This window comes from Chiloscyllium plagiosum, unplaced genomic scaffold (assembly GCF_037043375.1).
Source record: "Chiloscyllium plagiosum isolate Xiang-an unplaced genomic scaffold, Cpla_swu_hap1 HiC_scaffold_35, whole genome shotgun sequence".
Classification (NCBI taxonomy): domain Eukaryota; kingdom Metazoa; phylum Chordata; class Chondrichthyes; order Orectolobiformes; family Hemiscylliidae; genus Chiloscyllium; species Chiloscyllium plagiosum.
In genome coordinates, this window is record NW_028270173.1 from 15,455,001 (window position 1) to 15,477,523 (window position 22,523).

The 22,523-nt window shown below is 47.1% G+C and overlaps 1 pseudogene; it reads left to right on the plus strand.

Annotated features, from left to right (window-relative positions):
• The window catches only part of LOC148140102 (uncharacterized), a 35,864-nt pseudogene extending 16,650 nt beyond the window's left edge, over positions 1 to 19,214 (plus strand).
• The last annotated feature ends 3,309 nt before the right edge of the window (positions 19,215 to 22,523 follow it).

The window sequence follows — 22,523 nt, forward strand, 5'->3', positions numbered from 1 at the left end:
TTGCACTTCATGCGTTTGAAGGGGAAGGTGCTGGGAGTGGAGGTTGGGTTGGTCGGGGGGGGGGGTGGACCTGACGAGGGAGTCATGGAGGGAATGGTCTTTTTGGAACGCTGATAGGGGAGGGGAGGGAAATATATCCCTGGTGGTGGGGCCTGTTTGGCGGAAATGACGGCGGATGATACGCTGTATATGGAGGTTGGTGGGGTGGTAGGTGAGGACCAGTGGGATTCTGTCCTGGTGGCGGTTGGAGGGGCGGGGCTCAAGGGCGGAGGAGTGGAAAGTGGAGGAGATGCAGTGGAGGGCATCGTCGACCACGTATGGGGGGAAATTGCGGTCTTTGAAGAAGGAGGCCATCTGGGTCGGTCGGTATTGGAACTGGTCCTCCTGGGAGCAGATGCGACGGAGACGAAGGAATTGGGAATATGGCATGGCATTTTTACAGGGGGCAGGTGGGAGGAGATGTAGTCTAAGTAGCTGTGGGAGTCGGTTGGTTTATAGTAGATGACTGTGTTGATTCGGTCGCCCGAGATAGAAATGGAAAGGTCTAGGAAGGGGAGGGAGGAGTCTGATACGGTCCAGGTGAATTTGACGTCGGGGTGGAAGGTGTTGGTAAAGTGGATAAACTGCTCAACCTCCTCATGGGAGCATGAGGCAGCGCCGATACAGTCATCGATGTAGTGAAGCTGCAGAAGATGGACTGTTCCACATATCCTACGAAGAGGCAGGCATAACTGGGGCCCATGCGGGTGCCCATGGCTTCTCCTTTGGTTTGTAAGAAGTGGGAGGATTGGAATAAGAAGTTGTTCAGGGTGAGGACCAGTTCAGTCAGTCGAAGGAGTGTGTCAGTGGAGGGATACTGGTTGGAATGGCGGGAAAGGAAGAAGCGGAGGGCTTTGAGGCCTTCGTGATGGGGGATGGAGGTGTATAGGGACTGGATGTCCATGGGGAAGATAAGGTGTTGGGGACCGGGGAAGTGAAAATCATGGAGGAGGTGGAGGGCGTGAGTGGTGTTTCGAACGTAGGTGGGGAGTTCTTGGACTAAGGGGGACAGGACTGTGTTGAGGTATGCAGAGATGAGTTCGGTGGGGCAGGAGCAGGCTGAGATAATGGGTCGGCCGGGGCAGTCAGGTTTGTGCTTTGTAGATGATAGACAGGCTTTGGGGAGTCAGGAGGTGAGTGACTTCATACAGTATGCTGAGCCTCTGACCTGCTCTGAAACCTACTGCATTTATATGGTGAGGGCAATTGTACTTCTGGTTAATGGTAACGACTGGGATGTTTTCAGCAGGGAATTTAATGAAGCCATTGCATGTCAATGGGCAGTAGCTGGATTGGCTCTCATTCGGCATTTGTGTGGCACAAATTTTAATTGACATTGTCAGCCTAAGCTTCTATATTGTCAAGTTCTTGCTGCATTTGTACACGTTCTTTTTCAGAATATGTGGAGTCAGGAATGGTGCTGAAGGATGTACAATCATCAAACTTCTGACCTTATTGTGGAGGGAAGGTCATTGATGAAGCAACTGAAGATGGTTGAGGCAAGGGCACGACACTGAGGAACTCCTGCAGAGATATCCTGGAGCTGATATAATTGAGCTCCAACAAGCACAACCATCTTCCCGTGTGCCAGGTAGCCAGTGGAAAGATTGCCCCCACAACTCCCGATTTTCACCGACTCCAGATTTGCTCGGTTGCCGTGATACCACACTTGATGAAATGTGGCTTTGATGTCAAGGGCTTTCACGCTCAAGTCGCCATGTTAATATAAGTAAAACTTTGGCTAACTTGTGGAATGTGGTCTATTCTTGCAATGTTTCTTCCATTCCCTCACCATTCTGTCCCCATGAGTTAAAAACAATGACTGCAGATGCTGGAAACCAGACTCTGGATTAGTGGTGCTGGAAGAGCACAGCAGTTCAGGCAGCATCCGAGGAGCAGCAAAATAAACGATTCGGGCAAAAGCCCTTCATCAGGAATGGTCCCCATGAGTTCCTCAATCACACTTGGGAGAAATGATTTGGTGTCCCCCCTTGGAAAGACTCCACTGACCCTGAAGTGAAATGATTTGGTGTTACCCTTGGAAAGACTCCACTGAGCCCAGTCTGAGGACCACTGACTGATTCAGCTCCGACACTGTCATGTAGCACTACCTTCCGCCTGTGGAGCAACATTACAGGCAGGAAGGCCCCAGGGTTCCTGCAGCTCACAGCTCATTCTACCCAGTCAGCTCCTCTCTACAATTGAGCTTCTCTTTGTTTCTTCGCTGCCCCATCCTTCTGTCCCCCAGACCGAGACCGACCCCCATCAGTTTACAGCTGGCAGGAGGTAGGAGGACGGTGTCAAATTATGGGATGGATCTGTCAATGCCTTTAATCCCGCAAACTGTCAGCAGGGCGAAGTTTTTCCCGCCATCATTTCTTCCCACATGGAAGATGGGAAAGATCCTCTCTGTGAATGTGTGGGTGAAAATGTGGAGATAGGACATTGTGTGTGCATTGTAAATGGACACCTGTCCATCCTCATAGTCCAGGATAACACCAAACCTCTCGGGATTCACATTTGAGGAGAGGGAGGTCCATGAGTGGGAGGTGGTGGTAAAATAACCTCTTCTGGGACACAGCTCCACAATCCAGAATCCAGTCTCTGGGTTCGGGTCGATTCCCCCTTTCCTCTTCACAGACTCTTAGGACACTGCCAGAGCCCACCTGTTCTTCCCCTCCATTTCTACCTCCCAGTAATGTCTCCCTGATGTGAATCCCTTTGATCCCAGGACACTGCTCCAGAAATCAGATCTCTCCGGCGAGTCAGGAAGTGGCTGCTCTCTGTCTCCGAGTCTCACACTGGTCAGGTCCTCAGCCAGGACGATCCGGGGATGCGCTGTGTTCGGATCCAGAGTCAGAGAGGCTGGAGCTGGGGGAAAGATCAAATAATAATCAGAGAGAGAGAAATGGGCAAAAAAAAGAGGACGCAAGAGAGGGAGGAGGGTGTAAGAATTTGGGGGAGGTAGGGACATTGGGGAGGGGTGTGAATATTGAGGGAGGAAAAAGTGGTGAATTGGTGGGATAAGTGAAAGTTGCTGACCGGAGGGAGAATTAACAGCATGTGAGGGGAGGGGTTGAGGTAGGAAGAGTGGGTTTGGGCAGCAGCAAGGAAGAAGGAACCATGGGATTAGTGTGGAAGAAAATAGAAGGAAAGAATATGGGAGAGGATGAAAGATTGTACATGGGGAAAGGGAAGGAAGAATGAGGAGGTGGAAACAGAGAGGAGGCGAGAGGAAAAGGCAGATCTGACTGGGGAAGGAAGAACGGGAACGCAGGAAAAGTTGAGGTAGATCAGGAAAACGTGGAGTGGAAGTGCAATGAAGAGACAGGGATGAGTGAGGTATTACATTTTGGAATGTTTAACCAAGGTAGGAGTTTCATATTGAATTGTGGGACCTTAATAAGTGTAGTGAAACAGAGGAATCTTCGAGTTCAGGCGCACAGTTCTCTGAAAGTGGACTGACACGTAGACAGGGCAGTGAAGAAGGCTTTTGGCACGCTGGTCTTCATCAGGGCAATGAGGACAGAGTTGGGAAGTCATCTTCCAGTTTTACAGGACATTGGTGAGGCTGAATTTGGAGTACTGTGTTCAGTTTTGGTCTGTTACTGTAAGAAGGATGTTATTAAACTGGAAAGAGTGTAGAAAAATTTAGAAGGATGTTAAGAGTTTGTTAAGAGTTTGTAAGTCCATTCAGAATTCTAACAACAGTAGGGTAGAAACTGTTTCCAAACCAGCTGGTGCATGTGTTCAGGCTTCTGTACATTCTCCCCAATGGTAGAGAGTGTAAAAAAACATTGCCAGAGTGGGATGGATCTTTGAGAATTCTGGCAGCCTTTCCTTGACAGTCGGCCTGGTAGATGGATCCTACAGATGGGAGTTTGGCCTTTGAGATCGTCGGGGCCGAGTTCACGACTCTCTGTAACTGTCTCCTATCTTGAATGGTACAGTTGCCAGGTAGTGATGCATCCAGACAGCGTGCTCTCGATGGCACACCGACAAAAGTTGGCAGGGGAATTTGCTGTCATGCCAAGTTTCCTCAGCTGCCTGAGGAAGAAACGATGTTGTTGAGACTTTGTAACCAGTGAGTCCACATGAAGATTCTAGGAAAACTTGTTGTGGATGATCACTCTCAGGAGCTTGACGCCCTCCACTCGTTGCACCTCTGTGCTGTTACTGTGAAGGGGGGCATGAGTAACATCCTGCCAAAAGTCAAGAATGAGTTCCTTGGTTTTGCCAGCATTGAGAGCTTGGTTGTTCTCAGTGCACCATTTTTCCAGGTCTTCCACCTCCAGTCGTAGTCTGTTTCATTGCCAGCTGAGATTTGACCGACTATGGTGGTGTCATCAGCGAATTTGTAAATGGCATTTGTGTGGTAATTGGCGACGCAGTCATGGGTATACAGCGAGTGTAGTAGGGGGCTGAGTATGCACTCCTGGGGGCTCCAATGTTGAATGTTTGTGAGGATGAAATATTGTCCCCAGTCTTCACTGATTGTGGCCTGAAGGTCAGGAAACTGAGGATCCAATTGCAGAGAGTGGGACTCTCTAATAGATTGCTAAGTTTTGTAATCAGTCTTGAGGGGATAATAGTGTTGAAGGCTGAACTGTAGTCAATGAGTAGGATTCTTACGTAGCTGTTCTTGATGTCAAGATGTTTTGGGGAAGAGTGAAGCACAAGTGATATAGCATCTGAAGTGGATCTGTTGGTCTGATAGGCAAATTTGAGTTGGTTAAGAGTAGTGGGGATGCTGGAGTTGATTAATGCCTTGACCAGCTTTTCAAAGCACTTCATGACCAGCAACGTTAGGGCCACTGGGCAGTAGTCATCGAGACATGCTGCATGAACCTTCTTAGGCACAGGGATAATGTTGGCGACAAGATATTGGTGAGCATACAGACACAGAGAGTAGGAGTGAATGAGACATTCTCACATTGACAGGCTGTGACTCATGGGAAATGTCCACAATATATAACAGTGAATAAAAGCTCTGGACCAAGTGTAATCTTTTACTGATTTGTGGGGAGTACAATGCTCAGGGGGAGAGTGTGTTGTGAGGAAGGTCTAAAAAGGCTTTTGAGGAATTGTCAGGCTTCATGAATGAGCAAGAATTGCCCGGATAGAACATAATATGGAGAACTGTGAAACCATGTGGAAAAACAGATTTGCAGGGTTTTTCCTAAAGGATAAGGTTGAAGATGCAGATGTACAGTAGGACCTTGGTGTCCTTTTCAATAAATCACCGAAAGTTACCAAGCGGGTGCAGCAAGATATGAGGAAGGCTAAAGTAATGCGAGTGAACCTTCATTGCAAGGGAATCTGAGTACAGGAACAAGGAAGACTTGCTTCAGTTGATAGGAGCTCAGTTATCCTGCATTTGCAGGACTGGATGTTCGTTTCATCTCCATATCGGAGGAACTAAATACAGTAATTATCATCCAGTGAACACAGCAAAGGTTCACCAGACTCATTCCCAGGATGACGGGACAGCATTCAATGATAAGCAGCTATGCAAACGGAGCCTGTATTCCCCAGAGTTGTGAAGAATGAGAGGTGATCAAGCTGAAACTCACAAAGTGTTTAAAGAGGTGGACAGTGCCTCTTCAGGGAAGATATTCCCAATGACTGGAGGTTCCTGAACCAGGGCCCAGCTTAAACATAAGGCGGTTCTCACTTTGGTCTGAGAGAGGAAACATTTTGAATTCACTTGGATGGTGTCGTGGAGAAAATGTAGAGAATCATCAGGAGATGCGAAGAGTTCTTCAAGGAGTAGGTCTTTTATTTACAAACAGACAACTGTGACACTTAGAAAGCAAATTCTTGAGTGCCCCCTTTTTTTAATCCCTTTTTAAATTATGTTTTTGTTCGCTTATCAGCATATCCAACTGTATTAATCGAAATTACCTCACTCCAGCTATTCAATAAACCAATGATGTTAATTCCCATAATGTCTCCAGTTCTGCCGCTATAGTTTTTCCTACTTTCTACTTAATGTTATTCTAATGTCACAATTAGATATTTGCTACAATGATCTTCCATCCCAGAGTAACCTGTCATGATTAGATATTTAGCTACCCCATCGACTAAAATGGTCTCCTGTCTCAAGCTGACTCTACTAACTATTAATTAGATATTTAACATCATGTCCCAAATATTTACTGTTACAACCTGTCCCAGTCCTGCCATGATGATATTTAGGAGGTGAGGCTTACTTTACTAACTGTGTTATTTCATCCCACCATAATGACCTTTCAGCCTCAACCTTACTCTGCTATTGGTGTAAGGGCATTCCACTATTGTTATCCCATCCTGCCACAGTGACCTTTTGACAAGTGTCGCATTCCACAGACCCCTTGCAACAGATCGCCAGTGGTCTTCATGCTTTACCCCTTCCCATGCTTTCTTGCTCTATTTTCCATAATGGCTGTGAAACTTTCTAACTCTTTATAGCAGAGGGGCGTGAGAGATCATATGTTTCAGAAAGGAGGTCACAGATTTTTGATTACCAACGGCATTCAGGGTTATTGGAATGGGGGGTTGTAAAAGGCACTGCAGGAGTCGATCAGACAGAATCATATTGAATGGTGGGGACTGAATAGCCGAGACCCGTTCCGATTTCCTGTCATCAGTCTCTGAGTATTGCAGTGAAATTCATCGGGGAAACGTTGAACTGGATATTTTCACAAGCGCAGAAATGTTGAAACTGAAAGCGGTTTGTCTCAGGAAGTACTGAGGGTGAACATGGCTTCCAGACTGCAGGGAGAGAGTTGGACCGAGGAGACAATTTGTCCCATTTGCCTGGATTTCTTCACCGATCCGGTTACACTGGATTATGGACACAACTTCTGTCGCCCCTGTATCATCCAGAGTTGGGAAAAGAAGGAGATAACGTCCTTCCCGGAATGTAGAGAGGTGTTTCCGGAAAGAAACTTCAGGGGAAATCGGGCCTGAGCGAATCTGGCCGAGAAAGCTCGAAAATTAAAGCTGGATCTGAAAGAGAAGGAAAGTAAACCTCACTGTGAGGAACATCAGGAAGATCTGAAGCTGTTTTGTGAAAATGACAAGAAATTGATCTGTTACCTTTGTAGAGATTCGCGGGTTCATAGAACTCACAACTTCCTGCCGATCAATGAAGCTGTTGATATCTACAAGGTAAGCATTATATTTTGTAATCGATATTTCTAATCAGTCTTTTCAGACCATTCTATGAGACACGTCTGGAGCAGGGGAGACTCGGACCCCTCCGTCAGGGCCACAAACTGGAACTCTATCGCTGACAATGCTCCCCAGTAACGTTCGTCTTCTTCTGAAATATTTTTAAAAAGGTTTTATCACTTTTTCAAGGGCGAACACTTTAAGAATGTAATTTTATTTTCCAATTCCAGGATCAACTGAATCTTCCTCACAGAGAAGAAATCGGCGGCTCTACAAACGGAACTGTTCCAGAAGCGGAGGATTTCCGAAGTGAGGGTGAGGTCTCCCTGTGCTGATTTTCCGGATTTGGAGATGCCGGTGTTGGTCTGGGGTGTACAAAGTGACACAACACCAGGTTATAGTCCAACAGGTTTAATTGGAAACACACACTTTTCTTTATTTCAAAAATATACTTTATTCATAAAATATTTTGATGATCTGTACAGTTGGTCATGCCATACATACGTAAACATTTCATTTCTTTGCATACAGACATCAGAATTTATCATTTGTACATACAGGTCTGTACGTTTATCATATGTCCATATATTTATCTGAGGTGTCAGCAGAGCCCAAGTGACTGCATGGGCCCCCTGTTCTTCGTTAGGCAGGCAGATGTTACACGGTGGTCTTTCCCCACCGCGCCTTGGCGGCAGCTGCCCCAAGCTTTTGCGCGTTCCTCAACAGTAGTCCTGAACCTTGGAATGTGCCAGTCTGCAACACTTCGTCGCCGTCAACTCCTTCAGCTAGAAGATCAACAGGTTTCAGACCACCCAGAGAGAATCCTTCACTGAGTTGATGATCCTCCAGGCACAGTTTATGTTCGTCTTGGTGCGCGTCCTGGGGAATAGACCATAGAGCACGGAGTCCCACGTCACGGCGCTGCTCGGGATGAACCTCTACAAATACCATTGCATTCCTCTCCAGACTTCTTCTACATAGGCACATTTCAGAAGGAGTTGTGAGAAAGTTTCGTTTCTCGCTCCCCCCTTCACCCCGCAGTCGCTTCGAGGGCAACGTGCAGTGCAGCTGAGAGTCCAGGGGTGCATAAAGGATCTCACAGGCAGAGCCCTTCTCACCACCAGCCAAGCCATGTTTTGGTGCTTGTTCGAAAGTTCTGGCGATGAGGCATTCTGCCAAATGGCTTTGACAGTCTGCTCAGGGAACCGCTCGATAGGATCCGCCCTCTCCTTTCGCGAAGGGTCTCAAGGCCACTACGTGCTGACCACTTCCTGATGGACTTGTGGTCAAATGTGTTTTTCTTCATAAACATCTCCATGAAGGACAGGTGATACGGAACGGTCCAACTACTCGGAGCATTCCGCGGCAGCGAGGCCAGGCCCATCCGTTGCAACACCGGGGACAGTTATAACCTCAGTATGGAGTGACACTTGGTGTTTGCGTACTGGGGATCCACGCACAGCTTGATGCAGCCACACACAAAGGTGGCCATCAGGGTGAGGGTGGCATTGGGTGTATTTTTCCCCCGTTGCCCAGATCATTTATACATTGAGTCCCTTCGGACCTGGCCCAGGTCCTGGGAATAGGCCAGACCTGTTCAAAGTATAACAGCAATGACAGAGCTTCACACCTGATGACCAGGTTTCTTCCCACGATGGAGAGTGACCGTAGCTTCCATCTGCACACTTTCTGCCTCACTTTGCTGATACGCTCCTCACCAGACTTGGCACACACCCAAGCCTCCCCACCCGAACCAAATACCCAGCACCTTCAGGTGGTCAGTCCTGACAATTAAGGGGATCGAGGATTGGTCAGCCAGTTCCCGAAGAGCATGGCCTCGCTCTTGCCTCGGTTTACCTTGGCCCCCAAGGCCCATTAAAACTGGTCACATATGCACATGAGTCTGTGCACGGACAGGGGATCGAAGCAGAAAACGGCAACTTCATCCATGTACAGGGAGGCTTTAACCTGCAGGTCCCTGCTGCCAGGAATAGTCACCCCTCTCAGGCTCGCATCCTTCCTGATGGACTCGGCAAACGACTCAATGCAGCACATAAATTGGAAGCACACAAGCTTTCAGAGCGTCGCTCCTTCATCAGGTGGTAGTGGAGGGCTCAATCCTAACACACAGAATTTATAGCAAATATTTACAGTGTGATGTAACTAAACAATTGATTGTCTGTTAAGCCTTTCATAGGTTAGAAAACCATGACAGTTTCACTTCTTTCATATATAAATCACAAAACTCTTTTTAAAAAAGTTGCATTCTCAGGTTAGCTGTTAACAATGGTGATAGCTGAACAAGATGTTGAAGGTGTTAGCCTCCTGTGTTCTCTGTCTTTGTCATGATGTTTAGATTGATTCTAATCTAAAAAGTGAGATAACGGCGTTTTACATGAATTCATGCAGTTTTTGAGCAAAGTACAATGTAACCCTGCAAGTACATTTTTGCAGAATGCACAGTGGAGGAGGAGTTAAGGAGGAAATGATAGATTGGGAAAGACCCCAAAGAGAGAGAAAAACAGTTAGAAAGACAAAGAAGTGGATAATGACTAGGCTCGAAGAGTGAATATCTTGTAATGGAGACTGTTAACAGTGAATAATAGGCAGAGTAAATTGGCAGTGATAAGACGATCTACTATGTAGTCATGGGAGAGCTCTGGGCACAAAATTATTGGCCTTGAAATTGAGTCCAGGGAGCTGCAGGGTCTGGAAGTGGAAAATGAGGTGTTGTTCTTCCAGCCTGCGCTGAGCTTCTGTAGTGCCCTGCAGCAAGCCTGAGACCGAGATGTAGCCCAGAGAACAGGATGGTGTATCAAAGTGGTCAGCAACTGGAAGTTCAGGGTCTTTTTCAGGCAGAACACAGAGGCTTTGTTTTTCCGACATAGAGGAGACCACCTTGTGAGGAGTGGATGCAAGAGACTTGATTGTGCAAGACTGAGGAGGGAGGAGGTAAATGGGCAGGGGTTGCACCTTCGGCAGTTGCTGAGAATGTTACCGTGGGTTGTGAGTGGTATTGGAAGTAAAAAAAGAGTGCAGCAGGGTATCCCAGAGAGAACTGACCCTGCAAAAGGCTGATAAGGGAGTGGAGGGAGATATGTGTCTGGTGGTGACATCTTACTGCAGCTGGTGGAAATGGTATCTGATGCTCTTCCAGTTGTGGATGCTGGTGAGATGGTAGGTTTAGACAAGCAGAACACTATCGCTGTTGTGGCAGAAAAGAGAGGGAGTGAGGGCAGAAGTGTGGGAGGTGGGTCAGACCTGATTGAGTACCCCATCAACAACAGTGCTGGGGAATTCTCAGTTGATGAAGGATGTGGACATTTCTGTAGCTCCCTTGTCAAAGTTTGCCTCATCAGACCGTATGGAATAGAGACGGAGGAACTGGGATAATGGAATGGAGTCTTTACAGGAAGAAGGGGAGAAGGATGTATACTCCAGGTAGCTGGGAGAGTCGGCTTTATAGTGGATAATATTGGTCCGTCTATCCCCAGAAATGGAAACAAACATGTCAAGGAAGAGAAAGAAGGAATTACTGATAGACCAGTAAAAGATGGGGGGAGGGAGGTGGGTGGAAGATGGAAATTGGCTGTTTGAGAATGGGGGGAGAGGATGGTCGAGTGGGGAATGTGGGATTGAGATACTTTAGTGAAGAGAAGGAGTTGCAAACACTGAGAGACAACATTGTAAAAGAGAAGGTGTGTGATGGTCTTACTGAAGTGGTCAGTGATGAACATTGTAGCAGATAAATATCAACCAAAATAACTGTGGATGCTGTAAATAAGATACAAAAACAGAAATTGCTGGTAAAGCTCAGAGTTAATGTTTTGGATCGAGTGACCCTTCCTCAGAACTGATGGTAGCTCAGAAAATGTCGGTTCATATGCAGATGTTATTGTGGGAGTTAGAGTAAGGACTGTATGATAGATGGGCATAGAGCTCAAATACAATGAAGGGCATTTGAACAGACAAAGAGATGGATAACAATCTGCCTCGGAGGGTGAGGAGCTGTTAATGGGACCATTTGTGGCTAACATGGGTTGTGTATCATGCCAGACTCTGTATAATGAGGCCTGGTCCATTGCGGTTGAAGTGAGGACATGGGAGTGCGCAGACCTTAAAATTATCGAACTTGATATTGAGTCCAGGAGGATGCAGATTCCAGAAGTAGAAAATGAGATGTTGTTCTTTCAGCTTGTGCTGAGCTTCACTGGAGCACTCCATCAAGCCTGTGACAGAGATGTTGGACAGGGAACAGGATGATGTGTTAAAGGAGCAGGCAATTGGAAGCTCAACGTCTTTTCTATAGACAGAATGAAGTGTACAGCAAAGCAGTCACCCAGTCTATGCTTTATTTCGCCAGTGTAGAGGACACCACATTGTGAGCAGCGAATGCAGTAAATTAGATTGAGTGAAGTGAGAGAAGGCGTTGTTTTTCACCTGGAGGTCTGTTCGGGCCCTTGAATACTGAGGGGGGGGGGGGGGGGGTGGGAGGAAGGAAACGGACAGGTGTTCCATTTCAGCAGTTATGGGGGAAGGTGCCATGAGGCTGTGGGGGGCTGTTGGGAGTGAGGGAAGAGTTGACCAGGGTGTCCTGGAGGGAACAGTCCCTATGGAAGGTGGACAAGGGAGGGGAGAGGAATATGTGTCTGGCGGGGGCATCTTGCTGGAGGTGGCAGAAATTATGGCAAATGATCCTCTAGGTGGGATTGTAAGTAAGGACAAGGGGAATCTTATCACTGTTGCAGGAGGAAAGAGAGATCATGAGGGCATAAAGGCCAGACATAGTTTGAGGGCCCTGTCAACAACTGTGCTAGGGAATCCATGGTTCAGGAGGAACATGGACATTTTGAAAGCTCCATTGTTGAGTTGGCAGCATCGGAAAAAATGCGATGGAGATGGAATAACTGGGAGAAAGGAATGCAGTCTTTATAGGAAGCAGAGTGCGAGGATGTACATCCAGGGACCTGTGGGAGTCAGTGGGTTTATAATGGATATTAGTGGCCAGTCTATCACCAGAAATGGAAACAGGAATGTTGAGGAAAGGAAGGGAGAAGTCAAGGATGGCCCAGGTGAAGGTGAGAGCAGGGTGGAACTTGGAAGGAGTTTAGCACCGATGATATTATCAACATGTTAGAGAAAGACTTGTGTGCGAGACTGGAATGGGACTATAACAAGTAATGTTCCATGTACCCCGCAAGGAGACAGACAAGACTGGAGGCCCATGTGGGTACCCATGGCTACCCCTTGGACCCAAAAAAATGAGGGGAGTTAAAAGAGAAGTTGAGGGTGAGGATGAGCTCGGTCAAGGGGAGGAGGGTGATAGGGGCAGGAGAGGTGGTATCTTTGATCCAGGAAGAAGTGGAAAGCCCTGAGACCATCCTGGTAGGGGATGGAATTGTGGAGTGATTGCATATCCATGGTAAAGAGGAGGCAGCTGGAGCCGCAAACTAACTTTTGGAACAGGCATAAAGTGTCAGAGGAATGGTGGCTGTAAGTGAGGAGGGACTGGAGCAGGGGAGACAAGACTGAGTCATGGTAGGGAGTGATGGGTTCTGTGAGGCAGGAGCAGGCAGAATGAAGGGTCTACCTGGGCAATCCTATTTGTGCATTTTGGGAAGGAGGTAGAAGCGAGCTGTGTGGGGTAGGGGGACTATCAGCTGGAGGCATTTGGAGTGGGGGCAGATCCCCAGATAAAATGAGGTTGGTGATTGTGGTTGACACAACAGCCTGATGTTTCAGCAAGCTCAGCTCTCATTCCTTTGCAATTACCCTTGTTTAAGCTTAGCACAGTTATTTCCCAACAAGATCCTCCATTTCAAACTGAATGCTACATCCCTCCATGTTATGGTCAGTGTTGACTCTGACATCATTTACTAAACCAGCCTCATTATACATTACCAGATTCAAAATAGCCAAATACGTAGTTATATTTACAATATTGTTCTAGGAAACTATGTGCTCATGGTTTCCACTGCTAATCTCACAGTTTCAATCGACATGTTGATAAAAGTTGCCCAGGATTAATGTTACTTGCACTTTTTATCTCCTGATTATTCTCTGCCCACCGTGTAGCTAGTGTTTGGGATCTTATAGACCATTTCTGCCAATCTTCTTACTTTTTGGAATGAGTGTGGTTGGTGGCTGGAAGTAGTGAAAGGGAAGGGGAAGGGCTCAGAAGGGATTGGGGGATGGGTAGGGAGATTATTTGAAATGGAAGATCTCGTCGTTGAGTCCTCCTGGTTGTCGACCGCCCAGGTGGAGAATGTGTTGTTCCTCCAATGTCGGGTTTGAATCATTGTGGCAATGGAGGAGGCCAAGAATGGTCATGTTGGAAAAGGAGTGGGAAGGGGAATTAAATGGCAGTGACTGGGAGGTCCGGTTGGGCCCCACGGACACAGCTGCGAAGCTCAGTGAACCATTTCCTTAGTTTACTTTTGGTCCCTCTGATGTCGAGAAGACGAGATCGGGAGCACCTGATGCAGTAAACTAGTTTGGAAGTAAAATAGGTCCTGAAGAAGGGCTTATGCCCGAAACGTCGATTCTCCTGTTCCCTGGATGCTGCCTGACCTGCTGCGCTTTTCCAGCAACACATTTTCAGTTCTGATCTCCAGCATCTGCAGACCTCACTTTCTCCCCTAGGTTGGAAGAGAGGCAGGTGAACCTCTGTCTCACCTGGAAGGACTGTTTGGGGCCCTGAATGGAGCTAAGGGGGGTGGTGTGCCGGCAGGGTTTGCATTTCAAACAATGCACATTGTTTGAAATAGGTGAATATTTGGGATGTTTACGAGTGGAATGTCTCGTGAACCAAACTTGGCAGAGGCAGAGGCAGATGAATTGGGAGAATGGAATGGAGTTCTTACAGGATACTGAGTGGGAGGAGGTGTGGTCCAGGTGTTTGAGGGATGTGGGTTTATAGTAACCATCCATCTGGAGACTGTTGCCAGAGATGGAAACAGAGAGGTTAAGAAAGGGAGGGAGGTGACTGAAATACTTAGGAACCATGCCTTCGATTTTCGTGCCCAAATGATTTATATACATGACCAAAAGCAGTGGGACACAGCACCGATCCTTGTGTTACACCGCTGGTCTCCAGTCTGAAAAGCAAACATCATATTCTGCGTCCTATCTTCAATCCAATTTTGTACTGAATTGGCTAGTTCCCCCTGAATCCCATGTGATCTAACTTTACTCACCAGTCTACCATGCAGAACCTTGTTGAATGCTTTGCTGAAGTACATATGGACAACGTCTACTGCTCTGTCTTCATCAATCTTCTTTATAACATCTTCAAAAAACTCAATCAAGATGTGATTTCCCACTTACAAAACCATGTTGACAATTCCTCATAAGGCTTTTGCCTTTCCAAATGCATGTAAATCGTGTCCCACCCTCTCCAATAACTTAACGAACACTGATCTAAAGCTCACTGGTATACAGTTCCCTCACTTTTCCTTACAGCCTTTCTTAAATAATGACACCAAATCAGTCGACCTCCAGTTCTGGCACCTCGCTTCTAGCTGTTGCTAATACAAATATATCAGCAAGAGGTCCAGCAATCTCTTCCCTAGTTTCTGGTGAACACCTGATTGAGTCGCGGGGATTTGTCCAGCTTTGTATAATTGAAGACCTCCACAGCACATCCTCTTCTGTAATATGAACTCTTTCCAATTCATCACTATTTAGTTCCCCAAGTTCCCAAGCTGCTGGGAAATGGAATAGAAGTTGATAGGCCCTTGATGACGAGCGTGGCCACAATGGGCTGAAGGGCCTCACTTGATGCTGTGTTACTCGATGGCTATGTCGGTTGGTTAGCTAATAATGACTGCAGATGCTGGAAACCAGATTCTGGAGTAGAGTAGTGGAAACGCACAGCAGTTCAGGAAGCATCCGAGGAGCAGGAGAATCGACATTTCAGGCAAAAGCCCTTTGTCAGAAATACAGGCAGAGTGCCTGAAGGGTGGAGAGATAAATGAGAGGAGGGTGAGGGTGGGGAGAAAGTAGCAATAGGTTCTTGGTTTGGGGATGAAGGTGATAGGTCAGCGAGAACGGCGGTGGAAGGTAGCAAAGAGTACAATGGGTGGATGGGGGTGGGATGAAGGTGATAGGTCAAAAAGGAGGGTGTAGTAGATAGGTGGAAAAGGAGATAGTCCGGTAGGACAGGTCATGGGGACGGTGCTGAGCAGTTCCCACACTGTGAAGATCCTGTCTTCTCATCTGTGCCCCTTCAGTGAGGGATGGTGACGCTGGTAATAAACTCACCACTACTTTCTCTCTCAGATCAGAGACCAGCCTCTGGGAGTGTGTCAACTTCATTTTCTTTTACTCTGTGAGTCAAGAAGTGGACTCGCTGATTCCCTCTATAACTAAAAACAATAACATTTTTACTGTGATGTTAATCTTATCTCAACAAAAGGAGAAAACTTCCCATTAACCTACTTAATTACTCACTGTTCCTGCACTGAACAGTTTCTGTCTCATGCAGTGGAGATCACTCTGTAACTGGCAATTCTACAGGTTTCCTCTGTTTCAGGAATGCTCCTTGCTTTTAAAATTCATCATTCTTCATTGCCCTCCCTCTAACCAACACTCCCTCCTGATCTCCCACACCACTCTCTCCTGCTCTCATTGTCTCCCTTCTGCTCACTCCCCACTCCTATCTCTGACCATATTCTCCCTATCCATCCCCACCTCTCCCATTCTCTATCTGCCCTCCTGCTCACTCTTCATTCACTCTTGCCCCTCATTCGCTGTCCCCTCTAGCTCAGCTTCTCATCCCGGTCACTCTCCCCTCAACCTTGGTTTGTACCTGCCATTAACCGTCCCTTAGCCTGACAGAGCACGGCCTCAGTGTATTACCCACCGTCCATCCCACTCACCTCCACATTCCCCACATCCGTCATTTCCTCTTGACTGTTTGCCATTCAATCCAATCCATCCTCCCTTCATTGTCCAACCTTCACAATTCCCTCTCCCCTCCACCTCACTCTCCCCTCCACCTCACTATCCTTGTCACTCCACATCCCCCTGACAGTCTGCTTGCCTGCACCAACCCATCAATGCCCCCTCACTCTCTCCTGCTCTCCCATTCCCCCTCAATCTCACATCCCCCTCCTGATCACTCCTCCCACCCTGTCAGCTCATGCTTCCCTCTCCCTCACTAGCCTCTTGAACACAGCTTCCCAATCTAGTCACTTTTCCCTCAACCTCGCTGTGCTCTCACCCTCTGCCTTATACTGCCCCTCACTCCTATCTCATGTTCACCCTCCCCCTCCACTCCATTCCTCCATAATCACTCTGCCATGATTACCCCCACCCCTGACTCTCCCCTCCCTTTTAATCTTGCCTCCTCAAACTCCTCTTCCCCTTCACTCTTGCCTCCACATCTCTCCCCCTCCACCTCATCCTCAAATTCACTCACCTTCTCCACATTCCACAGCCTTCCTCAAATTCCGAGACCCCACTTTGTCCTTCCTTTGAAACCCCCACCCTAAACTCCCTTCATCTTGACTCTCTTCTCCCCCCGCACAGACTCCACCTCATCTTCCAGTTCACTCAGCTTCAGCATCCCCACAAGACCTTATTTTGCACCCTCTCACTTCCTCACATGGATTAATTCTCTGTCCTCTTAACACATACTTATGTACCTTGTCACTCCCTGCCACTCACTCTCCTCTGCCATGGCCAAAAGGAACCTGTATTTCTCCCCTCCATCTCAGCCATCTCTTCCTCCTCACTCTCACCTCCCTTTCTCCCTTCCCCTCATTCACGTATCTCCATCTTTCAACCCTCCCACTCACTCTCCCGATCTCCAAACCTCAAATGTCCACTTATTTTGCAGACCTCTTTTGTCACCCTCCCATTATATTCTATCATTCACTCTCCTCTACCCCATCCCAAACAGACCCCTCCCCTCACAAAACCACCAAACCCACTCCCATATCCTTACTCCGCTTCCCATAATTCCCTCCTCCATCACTTGCTCCATTTCTTCACACTTCCATTCCCTGCCCTGGGGTTAAATATCTCTCCTCATTTCCTCCCATTTTCCATGATGCTCCCCTCCCCCTTCGCTAAACTCTCCCTTACAAATGCAACCTCAGTCAACCCTCCCTCAGTCTCCCCACTACCTAGCTGCCCATCACTCCTACCTCCCCTCACTATTCCCATTCCCACCCCCTCACATCATCTCACTCTCCCCTTTTTTTTCATTTACCAACCTTCCACTGCCTGTCCCCTTCAGCCCCAATCTCCCTTTCCCCTCACCCTCATCCTTCCTTCCTCTTGTTATCGCACCCCTCATGATCACTTCCTCATTACACTCCCCTCCTCTTATTCTCCCCTTCCTCTCACTTTCCCTTTTCCATTTCATCGCCATCACTCTTCTACTCACTCTGCCCTGCTAATTTGTCTCTTCCTCCTGGAACTACTCATTCCCCCATCCTGTCCATACCATTCACTCTCACTAAACCCTTCACTCTCCCTCACCTCTCCCATAGCCCCTCAATCTGGTCATCACTCTCCCCTCCCCCTCCTGGCCCCACCATCTGACACTCCCCCCTGCTGTCCCACACCCCCTTGCTATCCCTTTTCGCTCACTCTCCTTCCCCATCCCTTCGTGCTTTTTCTCTCTCCACTTCTGCTCTCACTCTCCCTTCACCTTCTGCTTCCGTTTATCCTACCCTGCACACTCCCCCTTGCCACTACCATCACAGTTTCCATCCACACAGTTCCCCCTTCTTCTCCCCACTTCTCCTGGCTCCCAAGATGATACCGTCCCAAGGGATATCCCTTCCCATCGCTCTCACCTGAGCACTCAACCCTCCCATTGCTCACCTCCTTCTGAGCTCCCCCTTATTCTCCACACCTCTGTCTCGCTCTCTCTCTCTCTCTCTCTCTCTCATACTGCCCATTCACTCGGGCGTCATCTCTCTCTCACCTTTCCTCATTCACCGCCTTCTATCCCACATCGCCTCACTCTCCTCCTCTCTTTAACCTTTCTTTCCCTACAGCAATAGGGTTAAGGTTAGCGCTAGGGTTCTGTTCTTCCTATGCATTTCATTTCCCTGCCCACGCCCCTCCAAATGAACCCTCTCATCTCTCCTCCATCACTCCTCCCTTCCCATCCCTCTGCCTTACCCATCCCTCTGCCTTACCCATCCCTCCTCCTCATTCCTCCACTCTCATCACTCACTGCACTCTCCCTCACTCACTCCCCTTACCCTGTCTCGCCTCCCTGTTCAAATTCCCCTTTTCCAGACTCTCTTTACCTTCCATTCACTCTCATCCTGCTCCATTCCTCAACCCCTCAGTACCTGCTCCCCTCACTCTGCGTGGCTACTCTCTCCCTCCCTCGCTCTGACGGTGTTATTTGATCTCTCCCCCAGCTCCAGCCTCTCTGACTCTGGATCCGAACACAGCGCATCCCTGGCTCATCCTGTCTGAGGACCGGACCAGTGTGTGACTCGGAGACACAGAGCAGCCGCTCCCTGACTCCCCGGAGAGATTTGATTCCTGGGAATGCGTCCAGGGATCAGAGGGATTCACATCAGGGAGACATTACTGGGAGGAGGAGCTGGGGGAGATGTTCTGGTGGGCTCTGGGAGTGGTCCGAGAGTCTGTGGAGAGGAAACGGGGGATCACCCCGAGCCCGGAGACCGGATTCTGGATTGTGGGGCTGGGACCCGGATGTGGTTATTTTGCCGCCACCTCCCCCTCACGGACCCCCCTCTCCCCGAGTGTGAATCCCCGGAAGATCGGGGTTTTCCTGGACTATGAGGGTGGACAGGTGTCATTTTACAATGCGGACACCATGTCCCATCTCCACACTTTCACCCACACTTTCACTGAGAGGATCTTTCCCATCTTCAGTCCGGGATGGAATGAAGGCGGGAAAATCACCGCCCCGCTGACAATCTGCGGGATTAAAGGGCACTGACTGATCCATCCCATAATTTCACTCCGTCCCCCTGCCTCCTGCCAGCTGTAAACTGATGGGGGTCGGCCTCAGTCTGGGGGAAAGAAGGAGGGAGGGGGAGAGAAGAAACAAATTGAAGCTCAATTTTCGAGAGGGACTGACTGGGTAGAGTGAGCTGTGAACTGCAGGAATCCCGGGACCTTCCTGCCTGTAATGTTGCTCCACAGGCGGGAGGTGGCGCTACATGACAGTGTTGGAAATGAATCAGTCAGTGGGTCTCAGATTGGGCTCAAGGGAGTGTTTCCAAGAGGAGACGAGAACATTTCACTACAGGGTCAGTGGGATCTTTCTGGGGGTTACCAAATCATTTCCCTGCAGCGTCAGTGGAGTCTTTCTGGTGGGAAAATTAAATAATTTCATTGCAGAGTCAGTGAGGTCTTTGCCTGGATGGGACTGTACTCACACAAAATACAAATGTTAGACTGATCTTCTTTCGACTTCCAGCATGTGTCGGTAATGTACATGATTTAGTAACATAGCGAAATTAGTCTTGTTTTGCTCAGGTTTGTAACTATTGTCCAGAATGTTGCCGCTCTTTCATAAAATTGGAAAATTTGGAAACCTCAGATTTGAAAGGGATGGGTGAACTGATCATTTGTGTCAGGATCATATTTAACTATGTTTCCAACCGTTCAGTTTGTACAAAACTACAATGTAGTTGGAATTATAGTTATCACTTGTCCCTGAGTTATTACTCTCTCATCATTATCTGCACTGAAATAATCCTTAAATCAGCCCATGGAAAATGTCTTTGCTAAAAGTCATTACTCCAGCACTCTGTGCACAGAACCAATTCAGATTTTGACAATGTTTACGTTTATGTAATTATAATTTATATTGGAGTGCAGTATCAAATTTGAAAATAATTTCTTCAATCAAATCAATATCTGTGATTCACTAGAGTGAAAGCAAGGTTTCTAAAAAAAAATATTTTATCAATAAATCCAAGAGAGTAAACCTGTTGAGATTTTGTTTGTAAACCTGCATTCCAACTTCATCAGGATTATTTTAAAATTCACTATTTCAAGTCAATGGAGTGTTAGTATCTGGAAATTCTCCCACATTTATTCTGGATGTTCAGTCATTGCTACCTTATTTCGGGTCTTAGAGTCAGAGATTGATAGAGTCCTGCAGCATAGAGAGAGGCCCTTTGGCGCAAACTGTCCATGCCAACCAAATGTTCTATGTAGTCTAACCCCATTTCCGTGCACTTGGCCCATATCCTTCTAACCCTTTCCAATCTATGTATTTCTCCAAATTTCTTTGAAATATTGTTAATGTGCCTGTCTCAACCATTTAAGATGTCAGCTTATTCTGTATGCAATTCACCCTCTGTGTAAAATCAGTGCCCCTTTTATTCTTTTCCCGCTAACTGGAAACTGATGTCCTCTCTTCCTTGATTCTGCAACCCTGGGCAAAAGGCTGAGTACATTCACACTATCCATGCCTCTCATGAACTTATTCACTTCTGTGATAATCCCCCCTCCCTCAGTCTTCTTCAGACTAAAGAAAAAAATCCGCTCGTGTCCAACCTTTCCCTATAACTCAGACCCTTGAGTCCAGTCAACATCCTTGTAAACATCTCCTGCACCCTTTCCAGTTTAATAACATCCTTCCTACAGCAAGGATACCAAAATTGAACCCAATACTCCAAGTGCAGCCTCACCAATGTCCTGTATAACTGTAACATAATTTCCCAACTTCTAAACTCAATGCCCTGACTGATGAAGGCCAATGTGCCAAAAGCCTTCGTCATTATCCTGTCTACCAGTGACTCCGCATTACGAGAACCGTGTACCTGAATTAGAAGTCCCTCTGTTCGACTACACTCCTGGAGGCCCGAATTTTCGTCAAGAAATGATCATCTTGATTTGACTTTCCAATACGCAGGACCTCAGACTTTAAACTCCATTTGCCATATCTTGGCCCACTTCCCCAGCTAGTCAAGGTCCTGCTGCAATTTCTGAGGACCTTCCTCTCAGTCTACAATACTGCCTATTTTAATGTTATTTGCAAATTGTCATGTGATGGTTAATGGTAACGTCCACATGTTTCAGAACATGAAGCTGTAAAGGTGCATGGATAGAGTATTCTGCTGGTCCAAGTCTAGTCCTTTTTCACCTCCTGCCCTGCAATTTTGTTTATACAGTCAAACTTTCATTCAATTTTGTAGTATTGGTAGTGGTTCAGTTTCTTAAAATAAAGTGTAAACGTAAAGCTGCAGGAACAGGTCAGTGAGATTAACCTCGATGGTGGGAAATTTTAAGGATAATGTTCAACACAGTTAAGCAATTCTGGATAATTAAGGAAAGCCTGTGTGAGCTTATTCAAAGCAAGTCATGTTTATCTGAATTGATTAAGCTTTCGACTGAAGATACAATTCGGTTTCAGAGGGAATTTGATCCTTGGACTTGAAAAGGCTTTTGAGAAATTGTCACATAAAAGATTTAGAAGTAGAATTGAAGCCCATGGAATGAAACACCAGTGATCACATGAAGATGAATTTGACAGTGAGTGGGGATTTGAGATGATTTAAGTTTTACAGTAATCTTCTCTGTCAGTCTGTTCCAGGAACACTGAAACGCAGCAGCTGTGGCAGCATCTGTGCAGAGAAAACAGTTTTTCCATCAATTTCTGTTTTGTTTCCGATTACCAGCATTTGCAATTCTTTGTTGAACATTAGGTGTGCTATAAACTTAAATTTTCATTGCCAAGGTGTGCTACAAAACATAAATTGCTGGTGAGAATCAGCAAACTGCCAGCGTGCGTGGAGAGAAAGAAGATGCAACATTTTAGGTCCAGTGAGTCTACTCCAGGTTCTCGAGCAATTTTTATTTTTGTTAGATACCTTGCGATTGGCAGCGAAATGCACATTCTTCCAGATCATTTCAAAGGGAATTAGGGTGCAAGAAGGCTGAAGCATTTAGCTTCCCCACTGCCAACCAAGGACTCCATGTTATCTTCTTGAATTCCCTTTTACATTACAGGGCTGTACCTCTATGGTGAGAAAAGGACTGTGAACCCTCTCAAACCCATCATTTAAATCAACACTTTTCTACACCCTCCCACTGGACAGACACAAGCAGCTCTTAACAAGAGTCATATTAGATTTGAAACATTTCTCGCACTTCAGCTGCTGTCAAACCTGCTGAGTTTCTCCAACATTGTTGGAGTTTGTGTGGAATTTGATGCTGCAGAGGGCTGTTGAGGCTGGCTCATTCAGTATATACAAAGCTCAGTTGGACAGATTTTTAACGAGGAAGGGAATCAAAGGTCATGGAGTTCAGGCCGGAGAGTCAATTTGAGAATGATCAGATTAGCTACGATCTTATTAAATGGCAAAGCAGAGGAG